The 16251-nt window shown below is 30.1% G+C and overlaps 1 protein-coding gene across 1 annotated transcript in view; it reads right to left on the bottom strand.

Moving 5' to 3' along the window:
• e (nonribosomal peptide synthetase ebony) overlaps positions 1-15463 on the bottom strand; it is a 64170-nt gene extending 48707 nt beyond the window's left edge. The window contains exon 1 of the mRNA XM_075296496.1: positions 15316-15463. The gene's annotated coding sequence lies outside the window, so the exon portion shown is untranslated. The remainder of the gene's footprint in view (positions 1-15315) is intronic.
• Between the last annotated feature and the right edge of the window lie 788 nt (positions 15464-16251).

Genomic DNA, 16251 nt, shown 5'->3' on the forward strand with positions numbered 1-16251 from the left:
TTGTGTATTTTGGTTTTCGTTCGTTTTTCCTACCTCGGACATCCCCCATACAGTCATACAAACACTCACATCCGAACATTCAATTGAAATTTAACTACAACCGGGCCTTTACGATTTCTATTGAATCTCGTACTCTTAAGGCACGAGACTTGTTATAGTACGCTTCAAGCCGAGTGCTAGCACAGAGAGTAGCTGAATTGATTCACAACAGATGCTGTTGACGCATTTACTGTGGCGTAGATCACAGCTCTTATTTGGGGAATCCAGCCAAACAACATGTTTGAGCTGGTAGTTGGATATTATGTCATATCGACTGACTCGGTTTATTGGCACACGCCAACATTTGTTTGTTGGGTTATAACACTCTCTTTATATTGCTCTCTTCTAGTTTGTGTTTGTTTTTTTGTTATTCTTTTCATTTCGCTCTTCATGTAATATTAAATAATAACTACAAGTGAATATTTAACTCGATATTTGTTAGAACATTCGCAAATGTGTTATATTCGTTGGGGAGATTTTGGTCCATCATCACCCTCATTGGATATTTAGCGATAATAAAGCCGTGTAACATCGTCCATCATTAATTGAATGTGCTGGGAAAAAAGTTGTATATGCCGTGGTATCGGCTGTGACGTTTGCATATTCTTCTGTTTTTTGCTGTTATTGCACAAATCATTTAATGACAATTACAATTAAAATTCACCGGCGACCACTAGTGATTTGCACTAAAAATAAAAACAAAAATCTAAAACGACATTTTTTTTTAATTGATATGGAATTATAGGGTTCGATATTTTCGGAAAGACAAAACACAAATGTGTTAATAGACTTAAAATTTTGTGTTTGCGTTGTTATGTCCTTAGTTAATTCTGGCCAATTGTAAATACAGAAAACAAAGTCACTCGTTAAACTGAAGCCAAAATTAAATTATGTTTATTACAAAAAAACTCTGCTTTAGCAAATTTTTAAAATATTGTAAGAAATTTTCCCCAGCCCAATGACATTTTCTTTTTTCTGAAGTACACGCAGAGAAGGAATATGATCACCTCAACCATTTTTCGAGAGCAAAATGTTACTTTTTTGACCATGGAACATTTTTGTCGCAAAAATGGTGTTTTCTCGGCAAACATATACATGGTTGCCGAAGTCAGACATATGCTTTTTGAGAAAATAACATGGTTGCCGCAAACATGTTACATGTTCTCCGTCCAAAAATAACATTTTGCTCTCGAAACATGGTTGAAGTGATCATACACACAAAAAAAAATTTTTGATTTCAATCACGAAAATCGCGGATTCAATCATTTTTTTAAATGAAATGTCTTCAATCACGAAAATGATAGTATCAATCACCCATTTTGATTGAAAACCAACACGATTTTCAATTAAAAATGTAATTGACTTTTGTAACGGAATCAATTAATTGTGTGATTGAATCAATTAAAAACGTGATTGATTTTTAACAATCACAATCACAATTCAATCACAGTTTTAATTGAATCAATTAAAATTTTAATTAATTTCGCGACAAAAATCAATCAACTATTTGATTCATTCAATTAAATAATTAATTGAAATTGGCTATAAATTTCAATCAAAAAATTTATATATTGCGACCCCAAAATCGTATTTAGTTTTATTTGAAATAAAAGAAAATATGTGTTTCTTATAAAACATATTTAATATTTTATTATTTTTTGAATTATGCAATAGACAAATAAATTTGGTTCTTGTCATTTGTGTTTTGTTCTAACATAACTTACACATACAATTGCTATCAATAACAATTATAGGGTGAAAAAAATAGACTATATAAATCATTATCTTCCTTATCATAATAACCATGTCAGCATGTTCCTTCTAATATGTAAATGCGCCTAGATTTCCAATAAATCAGCAGCCTGTAAGCTAAATTAGTTTTTCTGAAAGTAAACAGAATAATTCGAATTTAATTTTGTTCAATTAAAAGTTAATTTTGCTAAAACTTACCTGCATAGAATATCAAGTTCAATTCTTAGTTCCAGGTTGCAGATTTATAATCTTCTTTTGCAGTTGTAGTCTTCTAGCATGAAAAGGTATATTAAGGAGCTCGGTAATTTAATTTAAGTACATTTCCTCTCCAAAATTTCCACACATTGAAATCGTCTATTAAAACTTGGACCATTCAAAGACAAAAATAATGGCAAAACAATGAAATATTTGGTATTATGTTTATGATACTTTGCAAATTCTGGAAATAGAAAAAATATAAATGTTTCCATTTATATTACATATTTTTATTATTTTCGGATATTTTTCATATTTTTAAATTCAAAAGAAAGAACTTTTTTACCATTACATAATTCAGCTCATTAGTTTATATATCAGATATACTGCTATCTACTTGGGTTCAAACTGAAAAAGGCAGGTAAAACAAAAATTCAATGCCAACGCTACTTCGCAACTTCAAGACCCATACCAAATATTTGAAAAAAATATTTGCGTGATATTAAACCTAAATATTAGGATGCCATTTGCAAAGTATTAAGGACAAATTTCTTTAACATAAATAATTTTTTTTTATTAAATTTAAGACACAAGTTATTGAAATTTGCGTCCCTCAGTAAAATTCGTATGTCTTTATACATAATTCAATTTTCACCATGACTTTTGCTAGTGCATATTATTCTATACCGTTAACAACTACACAAATAAAGAAATCGTTGACAAATGAAAATGTACTGTTTGATTGTTTAATAGTTGTTTGTTTTAACCCTTTCACTACCGATGTCCACTTAGAAGGACATTCGAAAAAAACACTAAATTGTATTTTGCCACTTAGTTTCGATTTATTTCTCGATGTTGTTTTAAAGTAGAGGCTTTAATCTAAATAAGCTATAAATATTTTCCATAGTGGTGAGCACTAAAATACATTTTTATAAACTTCTTTCAGACAGTTTTTCTGCTGTATGTTTCTAGTAAATTAATATTTATACAAAAACTGTAGCCTATACTCTTTCGAGTTCGTTTTTGTATTTTTTCTCACACTTTGAAAGATATTATAGGGCAAATAGTGCTCATTTACCTAAGGTCGTTTGGTCGCAATTCAAGAATCAAGTTTTCAGAACAAACTCATTGTAATAGCTCTTGAAGTAATTGTACTACATGCTGTTAGTACAAGTAAAAACAGAAGAAAAATTAAAGTTTTTAACACAAGTTTTATTTCGGTAGTGAAAGGGTTAATGTTGTATCATCCAATTTCCTTGAAAATAAAATTAAAATACGTTGCGGAAAAATTAGTACATCGTTTGTTTACTTTACAAATCTATGACTGCGTTACATTTTTGATATGAATCAGAAATAACTCAGGATTGAATAGTAAAGTATTCCCCTAAAAGGGAATTCCCAAAAAGAGACAAATATAAAAATGTCTGTTCGAAAAAAATTTTGTTATATGTACATGTTATAATGAAAAAAAGTTGTCAATGTGAATAAAATAAACATGTCGAGGAAGGCGCACAACCAAAATCATAATTTGTCAAGCAAACTAAGTCATGATGATGTAAAACCTATTTGGAGTAACAAAAATCTAATAATCAAAGAATTTTCTAAGACAACTCCTCCAATGCATGTTCCAAATTAGGTTTGAAAGATGTGTTCAGATGGCATTCACCAATAGTTTGAAAGATTATTCACAGTAGTTTCCAATCTTTGAAGATATGTAACGTTTGGATATACCCCATGTTCCGAAATTCGCAATGGCAAAATTTTCATTTGGCCATAATTTCTTAACCCTTAATCTTATTAACTTAAGTCCCTATTGTGCAAATTAAAACTATATTGGAGTCCGAGAGTATCTCCATTTTTTTGCTAAAAGGAAAAAATCTTGCGGAATATCGGAACATGGGGTTTTATATCAGGACTATATGTCCTGAGTCATGTATTAGAAGAAAAGTAAAATTATTCCAATTCTTTCTGACGTGTTTCATTTACAATTTTCAATCCAATATCTTCAGAATTTCTTTACATAATATCTTTCAATTTTTCAAGTATACGAGTATGTATGTATGTTCAATAATGTAGAAAAGCCAAAATATTTTCGAAAAATTGTCCGTACATTAATTTTACCATGATGCCAAAAATTGCATTAACTGAAATACATTGTAAGCGCTTGTAGTGCAATGTGCTTGATGGTAAAGTTAAATCATTTGGCATAGACAATTTTGATATTTCACCGTTTACTTATTTAAATTCATCTCATTTTCATTATTCTTATCGATGGTTTCAAAATGAATACTAATACAGGATATTATAATACAACTATTTGGCTACAGAAATGAGAGATTGATTAAAATTCTTAAATTGTTATTGGATTGACGGAAACATGTCATATTTGTTCAAGGGTCAATAGATCTGTCGAATAGTTTATTGTTCAAATTTATAAATATGTACATTTAATTACACTTGTTTACAATAATTTTACCCAACTGTTCAAAACATACCTTTAATAAATTATATTTCAGTCCAGTAGTTTAACATTTGACCATTACGCTAATTACGTTAATTTTTAAATATAACCTCTACATAAAGAGAAGTCTATTATAATATTGATAAAGAAGTTGTTATGGTAAGGACCGGTATTTTGGATACCAATTTTTTTAAACCTATACCAGAAAAAACGGCGAACATTTCCAAAACCAATTAAACTTTAATAAAGTTCATTAAAATTGAAATTGATTGTTAAATTTTCTGTCGGAGGACTTGAACTCTAAGTATGAAATTTTTTTTTTTAAAAAACGAAGTTTTTTGAAATTCGAATTTTGTTCCAAATAATTTTGAATTGGTTTATACCAGTAAATTTTTCCTAAATTGTGCCCACCTTAAACTTTGTACAACGCTAAGGACTTTGTAACAAATTATAAATTAAAATCCATTAGGCTGCGGAAATTATCGAAATAAAATTATACCAAATAATTTGATATGAACAAAAAACGTGACTTGCGTCTACTTCTCTGTTCCTACTCACAAAAAATATTTTTTGTCTCCAATCACGAAATTAATTGATCCAATTTAATTTTAATTGAAATACAATCACAGAAATTAAATTAAAAAATAATTTCTTGTGATTGATTTTTGTTTCATTAGAAAAGTTGTTGAATCAATTAAATTTTAATAGATTTTTTTTCTAAACTCAATTAAAGTTTTAATTGGAAAAAATGTCGTGATATTTTTTTCTGTGTATACAATATGAAATATATGTGTATATATGTATACGAGTATGAAAAATTTCCCCAAAAAATCAAATAAAATTAATTTTAACAATATTACGATGGTTCTTCCTAACTAAGTTTAGATAGGCTTAAAGAAAAATCTAAAAAAATGGGACTTATTTTGTCCAAAGAAATTATTGTTAGCAAATTATGAGCAATTCACTCATCCCAATTTGAACTACACGATATTGGCTAAACCACATTAAAAGAAGAGAACATCTGCATTCCTCCGCTTAGGAAAATTCCCCAAACAAGTTCTGTAGTCGAACATTCATATTGGCTATGAATTGGAATAAGCTTTAGCATGAATAGCAATTCACTGGAATTTCTTATTCTCTTTTTTTATGTGAAAACTGATTATGAGATGGAGTTTTGCTGGGGAAATCCCACAAACACCTGTTGTTACCTAGTCTGCTTTATGCGTGATGTATCGTTTGCTGCATCTGGAGTGAATGTACATTGCTGGTAGCGTCTAAAGAAATCAACACAAAACAGTGTCTCAGCTTTCATTTTCCCCCGATGATAACAAAAAATCTATACTAGCATATCGTCTAGCAAAAGAGGAGACAGCTTGATTGTTGTTGTTGTTGATTTTGTTTTAATTAATGTCACTCAAGTGTGTAATCGATACTATCCCCCCCTCCCCCCCTCTCGATTCATTCCATGATTGCCACACGATAATCAGAGTTGTGCACTTTTAATTTTGGTGGGCTTGGCAAACATGCAATTCGAGTATCACATGTCACTACAGAACCAATCATCAGACAAATGCGATTATTCTCATGGGTTACAATAATAATTAGGCTACCTATGAACATTAGGGTGGTTCTTTGTTAATTATGTACACGGACATTACGAAAACAATTGTTCCAATTAGTTTTTAAATTAAACATAAAATATATGATATTGATTCTTTGCCACTTTCAATTAATGTTTTTACATCCACATTTAAAAATCCACATTTATTTATTTATTTTATTTATTTGACTAACCTATGCACAAGAATTATATCTTTATAGAATTCTTGCAGTTAAATAATATATTCTCAAAATAAAAGATATTTTCTTAATTAGAAAAAAATAAACCCAAGTTCCATATTCCTCAATTTTTTTTTATCTTTAATCCAAAGATTCAATATCTCAGTTGATTCAACGATTATTTATTTAAGTCAAAACTGTTTATTATTATTTTAAGGCAAATTTGCCTTACTTCAAAGACTCATGACTCTAAGGGACGCAAAGTTGAAAGATTGATACGTGTCGTAAATTTAATGAATAAAATCCTTGAAGCTAAGATTTACAACTTTCCTTTGATTAAAATTTATTTATTTTAAATACATTTGTTGCATAATAGTTCTTCAATTTTTTTTTTGCAGTGTTTAACAATTTCAGCGGCTATGTTACTACTAAAGTTAAAAATTAAATAAAAATTATATTTTATATTCGGTCAATATTTTTTCAGTGCAATTATGAAATATACTAACACTTAGTCATCCTCTCAAAATCAACACTTGTAGGGTTTGCAGTCAAAAAGTCTGCCTCCTAAACCTTAAGTCTTATAATCTATGTTATGTAATGTATTTTTTTCTGTGTATTTGCTGTAGAATGGACGATGTTAAAATCTTTTTGTGATCTCTCAAAAGTAATTTCATTCGAATGTTTGTTTCAATTAGGAAAATATTTCAGTATGTTAAACAAAAACTAAACACACAACTTTGCACGTCATCAATTTCGAAAAAATCACCGGTTAAAATTTGCATATTTTTGTCAACACAAATGCATTATTATTTTTAACTTAAAAATAAATAAAAAACTAAGTGGATCTTAACTAGTCCCATGAACTAAGCAAACACGTCACGCTATGGTTCTTTTTTCATTTTGACAATGCGTTTAAAATATTTTGAACATAACGATTTAAATTATACTACATATTGGAAATTGAAATTAAAAAGAAATCGGGTTGGTTATTTTCGCCAAAACCCTGATTTTTGTCAGCGGTAACATTTCTGAATTTTTCATAGTTTCTCTAGGTGGCCTCACTGCAATGTGAAATGACATTCGGCCTCGGCTATCATTGAGCTTTGCATAGTATCGGACAGCCCTCATTGATAAAAGAGAAGTTCACCACAACAATCTTTAAAGTAACCTTTTAGAGTGTGATTTGGGATTTTGACGATGATGTTGTGGCAAGAAACCAATTTCACCACGATAAATGTAATGTTCTTAATAATTAATAAACGCATTTCCAATGCTAATCAAAAATATATTTTTCCCACCTGTGTGTTATGAACAAATTTGTACTTGTAAATTGTTACTAATTTTTTTTAATGTTTTTATATTAAATATTGTGAACTTATAGTTTTCGTACAAATGATTTTACCTTTAAATTAATTAAATCAAAATTTAAATGAAATTACATGATCATATTTCAATTGCGCTATTGGAATGCATTTGACTTTTGATATGGCTTAGACAATGCTCGCGTGATATGGAATTGATTTATGATTAATTTGGGAACATATTTGCATTGCAAAATAGAACTTTGCACTCCTCAAATCTTTGAATAAATTCAAACCCGTTCCTGAATCTAGGAGAAACAAATCAAGAATAATGTATTCATGTCCCAATGTATGTGAGAAATTCTTTCGAATATCACGACAAGATAGTCGATTGTTATTTCTCATTGTTCTAGCAGATTGATGTTGATTGGAATATCACCTTATCTGCACCGATTTGTTTTACATAACCCTAACAAAATAATTACATAATTCACAGTGAACATATATTACTCAATATGATGAGACGTACCAGTACCCAGGTACCCATTTTTCCCAACTTGTGATTGTTATCCGGCGATAATCCAATGAGCTTGAAATCAATATCCCTAGCTTACACTCGAAATATGACATCTGTCAAATGGCAATAGCATCGCATAAACCCATGCCTATAGTATTCGAGATGGAAAATTAGCAACAATAACCGACATTTTCCATAGATACTAGTCTAGGTTTTGTTTTATTTATTATTAGAGTATAGCAACAGGTGTTGTTTGTAATTGAAGGGACTCTTACATGAGTCTGTCGGTCCATCTGTTTGTTCCTTTATTCATTCATTGATTAAATGAAAGTGAAAGGCAAACTGTCAGCGTTGAACAACAATGGGCTATCGCGGCAATGCAATTTGAAAGCCGCAATTACAACGGTGCACTCAATTATGCCTCCTCAAATAATTATAAGAATGAAAATTTATTTTACAACAGCCGCGAATAATTGGCGTTCACTTACACACTTCCATGCACATATACAAACTTTCGAGGTGATTCATTTTAAATGAAAATATTTTAATTCGTTTTAGCTTAAATCAACTAAGCGTATTAAATTTTCACCATGTACTTAAGGTCATCATCGGGAACCAATGGGATGTTGGCAGGCAGAAAAGAAAACTACTGCTAATGCCAATGAGAATACTTAAAATTATTTATTCAATTGGAAACTAGCCTGACTAATTTACTTAATTTCGACTTTGCCGAATCGAGCAACCACAAAGTTCGAAATTGAAAAAGCAGAAATGAAAATAAATAATCAAGGAAAGAAGTTTCCATTGGAGGTAAATCTTATTGCAGTGAAGCCTCTCAAACTTGGACACTCTAACTGCACTGAAAAAAATATTTGCTTGATTTTAAATATACGGAACCTAAATTTTTGGGATGAGCGAATTATAAAATATTAAGGCAAATTTCTTTAAAATAATGAAATTTTAATTAAAACAAAGTTTGTAATTGTTGCTTCATAAACTTGTTTTATTAAATTTAGGACACAAATTTTGGAATTTTGCTTCCCTCCGTTAATGTCTTCGAACTAAGGCAAATTTTCTTTAAAGTAAATAAACACATTTTTGGTTAAAAGAAATATTCCTTAAATTAACTGAAATATTGAATCTTTAGGTATAAAATAAAAACGCTTCAAATGTAGGCTAAGACTTATTTTGAGCACTTAGCATTTTTGTGTTTCTTCTTCTTGGTATTAAGAAACCCGTTTTTACTTTGAAGTATTTAGATTTTTAAACGCATCTTTGGCTCGAAATCAATACCAACATCCTTAAGGGAAAGTCAATTCTTTGGATCCAAGTAAACTTATTTTGAGTGCGGACACCTCCAAAATGTGGAAAACATTTGGACGACCTTATATGGCCACTTCTCAAACTTTTCATTGCATATACTAGGTTATGAAGGTCCAGGGGAGAGATGTATAGTTCCAAAATATTGGCAGGGGCTGAAAACTCTTTGTATGCTACATATGTTTTCGAAGGCATTGCGTAAAATGATATCAACAAAAAATAGCTCTTTCTTCCTAATGCTTAGTACTAAGTTCGTTTCTGCGAAAAACGAGTATCTTCATCTATCTCCGTAAATAGGGACTCAAACCCAGGAATGTTAACTTATTTATGCGAAATAATATGCCTGCCTATTTTTCCGTGCGAAAAATCCATGGTTGTTTAAATATGTGTTTGAAAATGCTCAAAACAAAGATTGCGCATTTATTCCGCGCTAACGTTTTTTGTATGGAGTATAACAGTTTTTCGTGCGAAAATGTGATCTTAGTACTAGGCTTTAAAGGTAAATAAATATGGCCACGTTTGTCCACAAAGGCCTTCATGTCAATACCAAAGACAACAGACTTTAGAAGATGGGAAATTGGCTGCTGAGAACATCAAACCATTGACCGCGCTAGGTCCATACTTGTCGTTTACGCGTTTGGATCGACACTTTAAAGTGCAAATAAAAAGAAATTAAGAGTTTGAAATATCTTGGAACAAACGGGAAAATATAATTTTTAATTTATTGCTCAAAATTTACCTTTGTTCAATTTAATAAATTCAGTTTTTCATTAAAAAATGCAAATAAAAGAAATTACAAACATGTATGGACCTAGCGCCGTCAATGCAACATTTAGTATGACGCAGGCCAATTTCCCATCTTCTAATGTGTATTGTCTTTGGTCAATACACACGTTTGGAGAATTCCTATTATTTATTTTGACGTGTTGAATTACTTGCTCACGGGTACATTCACTTTCTGAAATAGAGTGTTCCTGTTCTAAAAGGGCAATTCAGTTTGTGTCTATGATTGACAAATATTTAAAAACATTTGTATAAGTGTCAGTTAATGCAATTATTGCTAAATATGAATTAAAATAAATTAATTTAATGCGTGCTTTTTGAAACGTATTCAACTTATTTAGCACTTAAAGATTGATGCTATCCACGAAATTATTTTAATTATATCACGTACAAATTTATTCATAATACCACATTGTTCAAGGTCAATACATACGTTTTCTTCTCTTGATATGTTGATTTTTTTTAATATAGTCAGCAACCGAACAGGTGGTAACTCTTGCCGACAAATATTGAAAGGAATAAATAGGGAGAATTTAATATGGAACTCATATTTTTCTATTCATTGCCAATAGCATATATAACTCAGTTCTTCTGAGGATATCCACGCTCTATCGTCTATTGTCGAAGATGAAAATTATCAAAATTTGTCAGATTTCGTGGCATAATTTAAAAACAAGTCATTTTAAACTGTAACATCTGTAATTTGGAAACTGTATAAAATGCATAATGCCTGCTTTCATACACTGAAAAATATATTGTCATAAGGCCAATGATTTCATACTCTTAAAATACGAATGCGAATTTTTCTTAGCATAGAAGACGCATTTCTCTGTAAAGCAAGTTATGATAACTTATGAACATTATATATTACAATGAAAGAGAGAACAATTCAGTTCGAGTGAGACAACTAGGCTTAGATTATATAAAGCTTTTCTTGCTTGACGATTTAAAGTAGAGTTACCACTAATAGATAAAAAAAGGAATTATTTTCATGGAAAGTTAAGATGATAAATTCATTAATTAATTTCATTTGACAGTAATTCGTGTTCTTAATGATAAATTTTAAACTATGATTAGAAAGTGAACGAAGAATGTTAAAACTGGGTTTAACATGTCGCCGCCTTGCAAGACTGCAATGTTGAAAACGACATGCTCCTGAAATAAGGCAACCGAAAATACTACTTTGTAATATTTGATGATGTTCTTATCATTCCAGGCAGTGGATCGTTGGCAATTATAACTTCGATGTTAACTGGATTATAAAAGTTCGGATCTGCCAGTTCATTCATATGGTTGTATATAGACCTTAGAGAGGGCTCCAATGTTGATTTTGGCAAATTGTTGTGGAATCGGTGTTGTACCAAGTCGTTCATTTGTATTTTTACCTGAGGGTCGTGATATGTGACCAATTGGTCCGAGAAAAATATTAATTTTTGCGAAGACATTTTCGCACAACATTTGAAACGTTAACACTAGTGCCTTCGAAATTTGAAAATCGCAAAAAAAAAACCTGTTGTCGTGAAAATGGAAAATTAGAGTCAAAGGTGGGTATTAAGTTCGAGTTTAGCCGATAAAATCGTCATTTTTTCACGATTACTTTTATTTAATAATCCATTTTAGGAATACAAACTTTGTTAAAATTTGCTTAGGGCTATTCCCCATTAAGTTATAATGAAATCTGGAACAAAAATGTATAATTTTATACCTTTTTTACTGATTTAGTTTTCACTTTAGTGAAAAAATGACGATTTTAACGGCTAAACTCCAACTTTATACCCACCTTAACAGTGAAATGGGTGTAAGTGTCAAAACTTTACAGATTACAATTAAATATTTAATTCAACAGAACAGTGTTTGCAGATGTGAATCTACAAGCAATCTCAAACGGCAATGTAAAAACAACAGAAATGTTAAAATAAATATGTATAAAAATCAAAATATTTCAAAGATAATTTGTAACAACAGCAGAGTAGCTCAATGTATACTCGTACACCCTCAAAAAAAATCGCTTCTTTAACATATGTTCCAAACATATTTTGCAGGAAGCACATATATTATTGCATACTGCCGAAACATTAATATGTTTGTTTTATGTGAACATATTATATGTTTGGAAGCATTTTGAGCCAAAAATATTATATGCTTGGAAGAATTTTTCCCAAACACGATTGTGCTCATTCCCTAACATACTCGTAATTTTCACTTCCACGAAATTTTTTAGTTATTGGAACCTTTCTCTGTAATACAAATAATGTTGAAGAAATTATTCACTTTTATAAATTTTTTAAATTTTACCTTTCGCCTGCACGGAGAATCGAACCGAGGACCATACAGTTTGTAAGCCAACACACTATCCACTGGGCTACGTAGCTGTTATAGTCACCAGTAGATAATTATCGTTTTAAGTTACATTTATATAGCATAGTTTGCAGCGCCCACGAGCCTATGCAAACATAACATTATTTAACAGAAACATACATTTGTTTGCCACGTGGAGCAGTGGTTAGCATGTCTGCCTTGCATGCAAAGGGTCGTGGGTTCAATCCCTGCTCCGACCGAACATTTTTTTTTTTTTTTTTTTTAATTTAACATTTATATTTATATTATATTATTTTTTTTTTTTTTTAAATGAAACTTCGAAATGTGCGTTATTAAAGATTTATAGTCAGTAACAGTGCTTGATATAAACGAAATTGACTGATTTTTGGATAAAATATTATTTTTTATTGCAAAAATAACAATCTTGTAATAAAAAACTGTTTTTGTACAAAACTTTAAAATTTGGAAGGAATTCAAAAACTAACAAAAGAAGAACGTGGAGTCGAGTATAAACATACATACATAATTTTATAATATAAACATAAATTTATTTAGGAGTGAACAGTTTTTTACTAGCATTTAACACCATCGCTCTAAAATTCCTTTTATTTTTCTTTAATAATTCATTTTAAAGAAAATAAACTTTTTAAATTGTTTTAGCTGTAAAACTCGAACTTAATGCCCGCTTTTATATTTGATGGTGTCCGTCAACTCCTCGTGGACTACTTTTTAATAAAGAGGATCTAAAGTTTGTTTTTTTACATTTTACTGTGTAATTTTTCACTATTTCCTCCTTATTTCATTTTACTGTCCCAACTCTAAAAAGAGTATAGTGCCCTTTCGTTATTTTTATGAAGACCCCTGATTTCTTTTAACGAGCCAAGAAAAAAATTGTGCCCATAATGCCAAAATGATAAACAAAACACATGTCCACACATACATAAAATGCTGCTCTCAAGGCGAAAACATAAGCTGTTTGTTTTTCAAATGTCTATTCTCTTGGTTCAGAATGTATATTCTCTTTATTCAAATTAAATAATATTTAGACTTAAACATATCAAATTTTTGGCCTTATCATAAAACAGTTTTCCGAAACAACATACAAGCGGTTTCACAGAAATTGTTCTCTTTTGACTCTTTTGCTGTGTTATATTGATATCTTTCGTCAACTCTCCCGGTTTCCATCTCTATTTCTCTCTCTCTCTCTGTCGCTTTGAATAAAATATCACAACATATGTATGTTTAGACGAAATTTGTAAATTTATATATGTTTGTATTCACACATATGATTTTTATGAAACATTGATGCCCCAAACATAATATATTCTAACATATTAACATAGATGTCCCAAACATTTAGTGTTAGTTTAGGAACATTACATGTTCGCACTTAAGTATATTGTGGTTTAAAATCGTGCCCGAAACACATTTTGTTTATATCGGAACATATGAAAAACATATTTTTCTAACAGTGTATGTATGTGTAACAAAAATAGAGTATTTACAATTAACGGTGTAGAAACAATCGATTATTTCGAATTAAATGAGTAACAAAAACAGAATATGCTAAAGTAAAAATGATTAGCATCAATGTAAACATTTCGCGTATCGACAGCCAAACGCACACTGCAATTAACAGTGGTTAGTACTCTTTCCATATATATTGCAGACAATAACATCCAATTAAAATCATTGATTCTAAATGAGTTATGTATACGTAAATATATACTTTTACTATGGATTTTAGAGCTTCAAAAAGCTATCAGTCCAAGTACTGATGTTATATATAGCATAGATTCTTCCATGAACAAAAATATGGGGGAGATATTGTATTTTAGTATGCCCTAATTTTCAAATTTATTGGTGTTATATATATTCAATTAGATTTTGAGTAAATATAATCTTCAAATTTATTGGTGTTGTATATATTTAATTAGAATTTTATTAAAAATACAAGTAAAATAAAAATCTGGACGCAGTTTTTAGTTCGTCGAAGTACATACGATGATAATTTGGATGGATTTTTTTTTTTGTAAAATAATATATATTTCTATAAACAGAACACAAAGTTCAGTTTACATGTGGAGAAATAGTATTGATGAACTTTAATTATAAATGTTGTTATCGATATAATCGTTTTTGAAAATCCCAGAAAAAATGTAATAGAAGTACCAGAACTCTACGACTCTATCTGAAATTGTTTGGATATTTATGGACCAGATGTTCTTTACATATGTTTTACTTGTTAGCACAAAGGAGTAGCTACAATTGGTACTACAAAATATTGATAGAGTTCAATGCACTCAAATTTTTCTTTTCCTATTCGATATATGTAATCTTCGTGTTTGTAAAGAAGAAAGAAATGTTTTAATTTTGCCAAATGTCCAATCTTCATATCAAACACAAATCAAACAATTTTTCATGTGAAAATGTGTAAGATCACAATAAAAATATATATGTATATATAAATATGTGTTTTGTAAATAATCCAAATAAATTTATATATTATATAAATAGCATGCAATATAAGCCGAAAAATAGTATAATATTAGATGCCGTAATTCTGACAAATTTGTAGCTATAAACATTGGTCGGCTTACCATATGCACAAAGCCAAATGTGTTATACTCCAAATTCTCTAATGTTATACTCCACTTTGCATGCACTACCAACCATATGAATTTGTATATAATATATATGTCGACACCTTATTCTTGCCACCAATCTAATACCACTGCTTTTGCTTGGTTTGTACTCCGGGATGAAGGAATGGGGAATTTAATTTCAGCCACAGATCCAACTTTCTTTTAAATATTTCTTTCGTCAAATTTTATTTGAAAACGACTTACAATTTTGGGCAGTATTTCCTTTAATTTCTTAACTATTTCGTTCTTTGCTTTTCAATATCATAAATTCACATTTATTTCAGACTTTTATAACTGTAATTTCTTTAAAATGTTGACTGACTTCTCCGTTCAATTTCTGTTATGCTTATCGTATGCTTTCTCAATAATGAATGTCATTGATCAACTGTATTAGGTTCGTTTATTGCTCTCTGTGCGTTAGCTAATTATGTTGTAGTAAAGAGAATAGTGTTGCCTTATTTGTAGTGAGCTGCGGGATAGGAATCCACCTTTCGGGATGCACATGTATTGAGCAAAAATACCAATCACAAGTTTTGAGTTGCATATGTCTTCCAATGAGAACTCATGTAAACCAAATGGAGACTATTTATGAGAATTAATGTGTGGCAGCGATGATTGTGAAAATTAAAATTTTAAAATTAAAGAGAAGACGAGTTGTAGGCCCAATTTTTCCAGTTTTAAATTTGGCATAAGCAAATAAATGTTGTTTTTGTAAAGTATGTAATCAAATTGAAACTGTTAGCTAAAACCACACAGTGGCTGCAAACAATGAAGTTTGGACTGCGAGACAAACTTTTTAATATGTAAGTTGTTAGTGGCAGAAGGTTTCAGAGCAATACTTAAATTTATTTTAAAATTTGTGCGAAGTAATTTGTGTCTCCTTAATGATCGGCATAATATGATGAAGGCGTAATATTAAATTCAATTTAAATATGGTGACAAATATTCCTTTAACTTTTGAAGAATATGTTGGAGTTATTGAGAAGATGAGGTTGAATGTGACTATCTATTTGCATAGAGCATAGTGCTAAGAAAATGGAGTTAAACATAAACTTGATGGTTCTCTCTAACAGTGCAAGAGAGGGTCTGTTTCTCATATGTAAACCGTATTATGTTATGTTAGTCGGAATGTTAAGAAAA

This window comes from Haematobia irritans, chromosome 1, assembly GCF_050003625.1.
Source record: "Haematobia irritans isolate KBUSLIRL chromosome 1, ASM5000362v1, whole genome shotgun sequence".
NCBI classification, from domain to species: Eukaryota; Metazoa; Arthropoda; class Insecta; order Diptera; family Muscidae; genus Haematobia; species Haematobia irritans.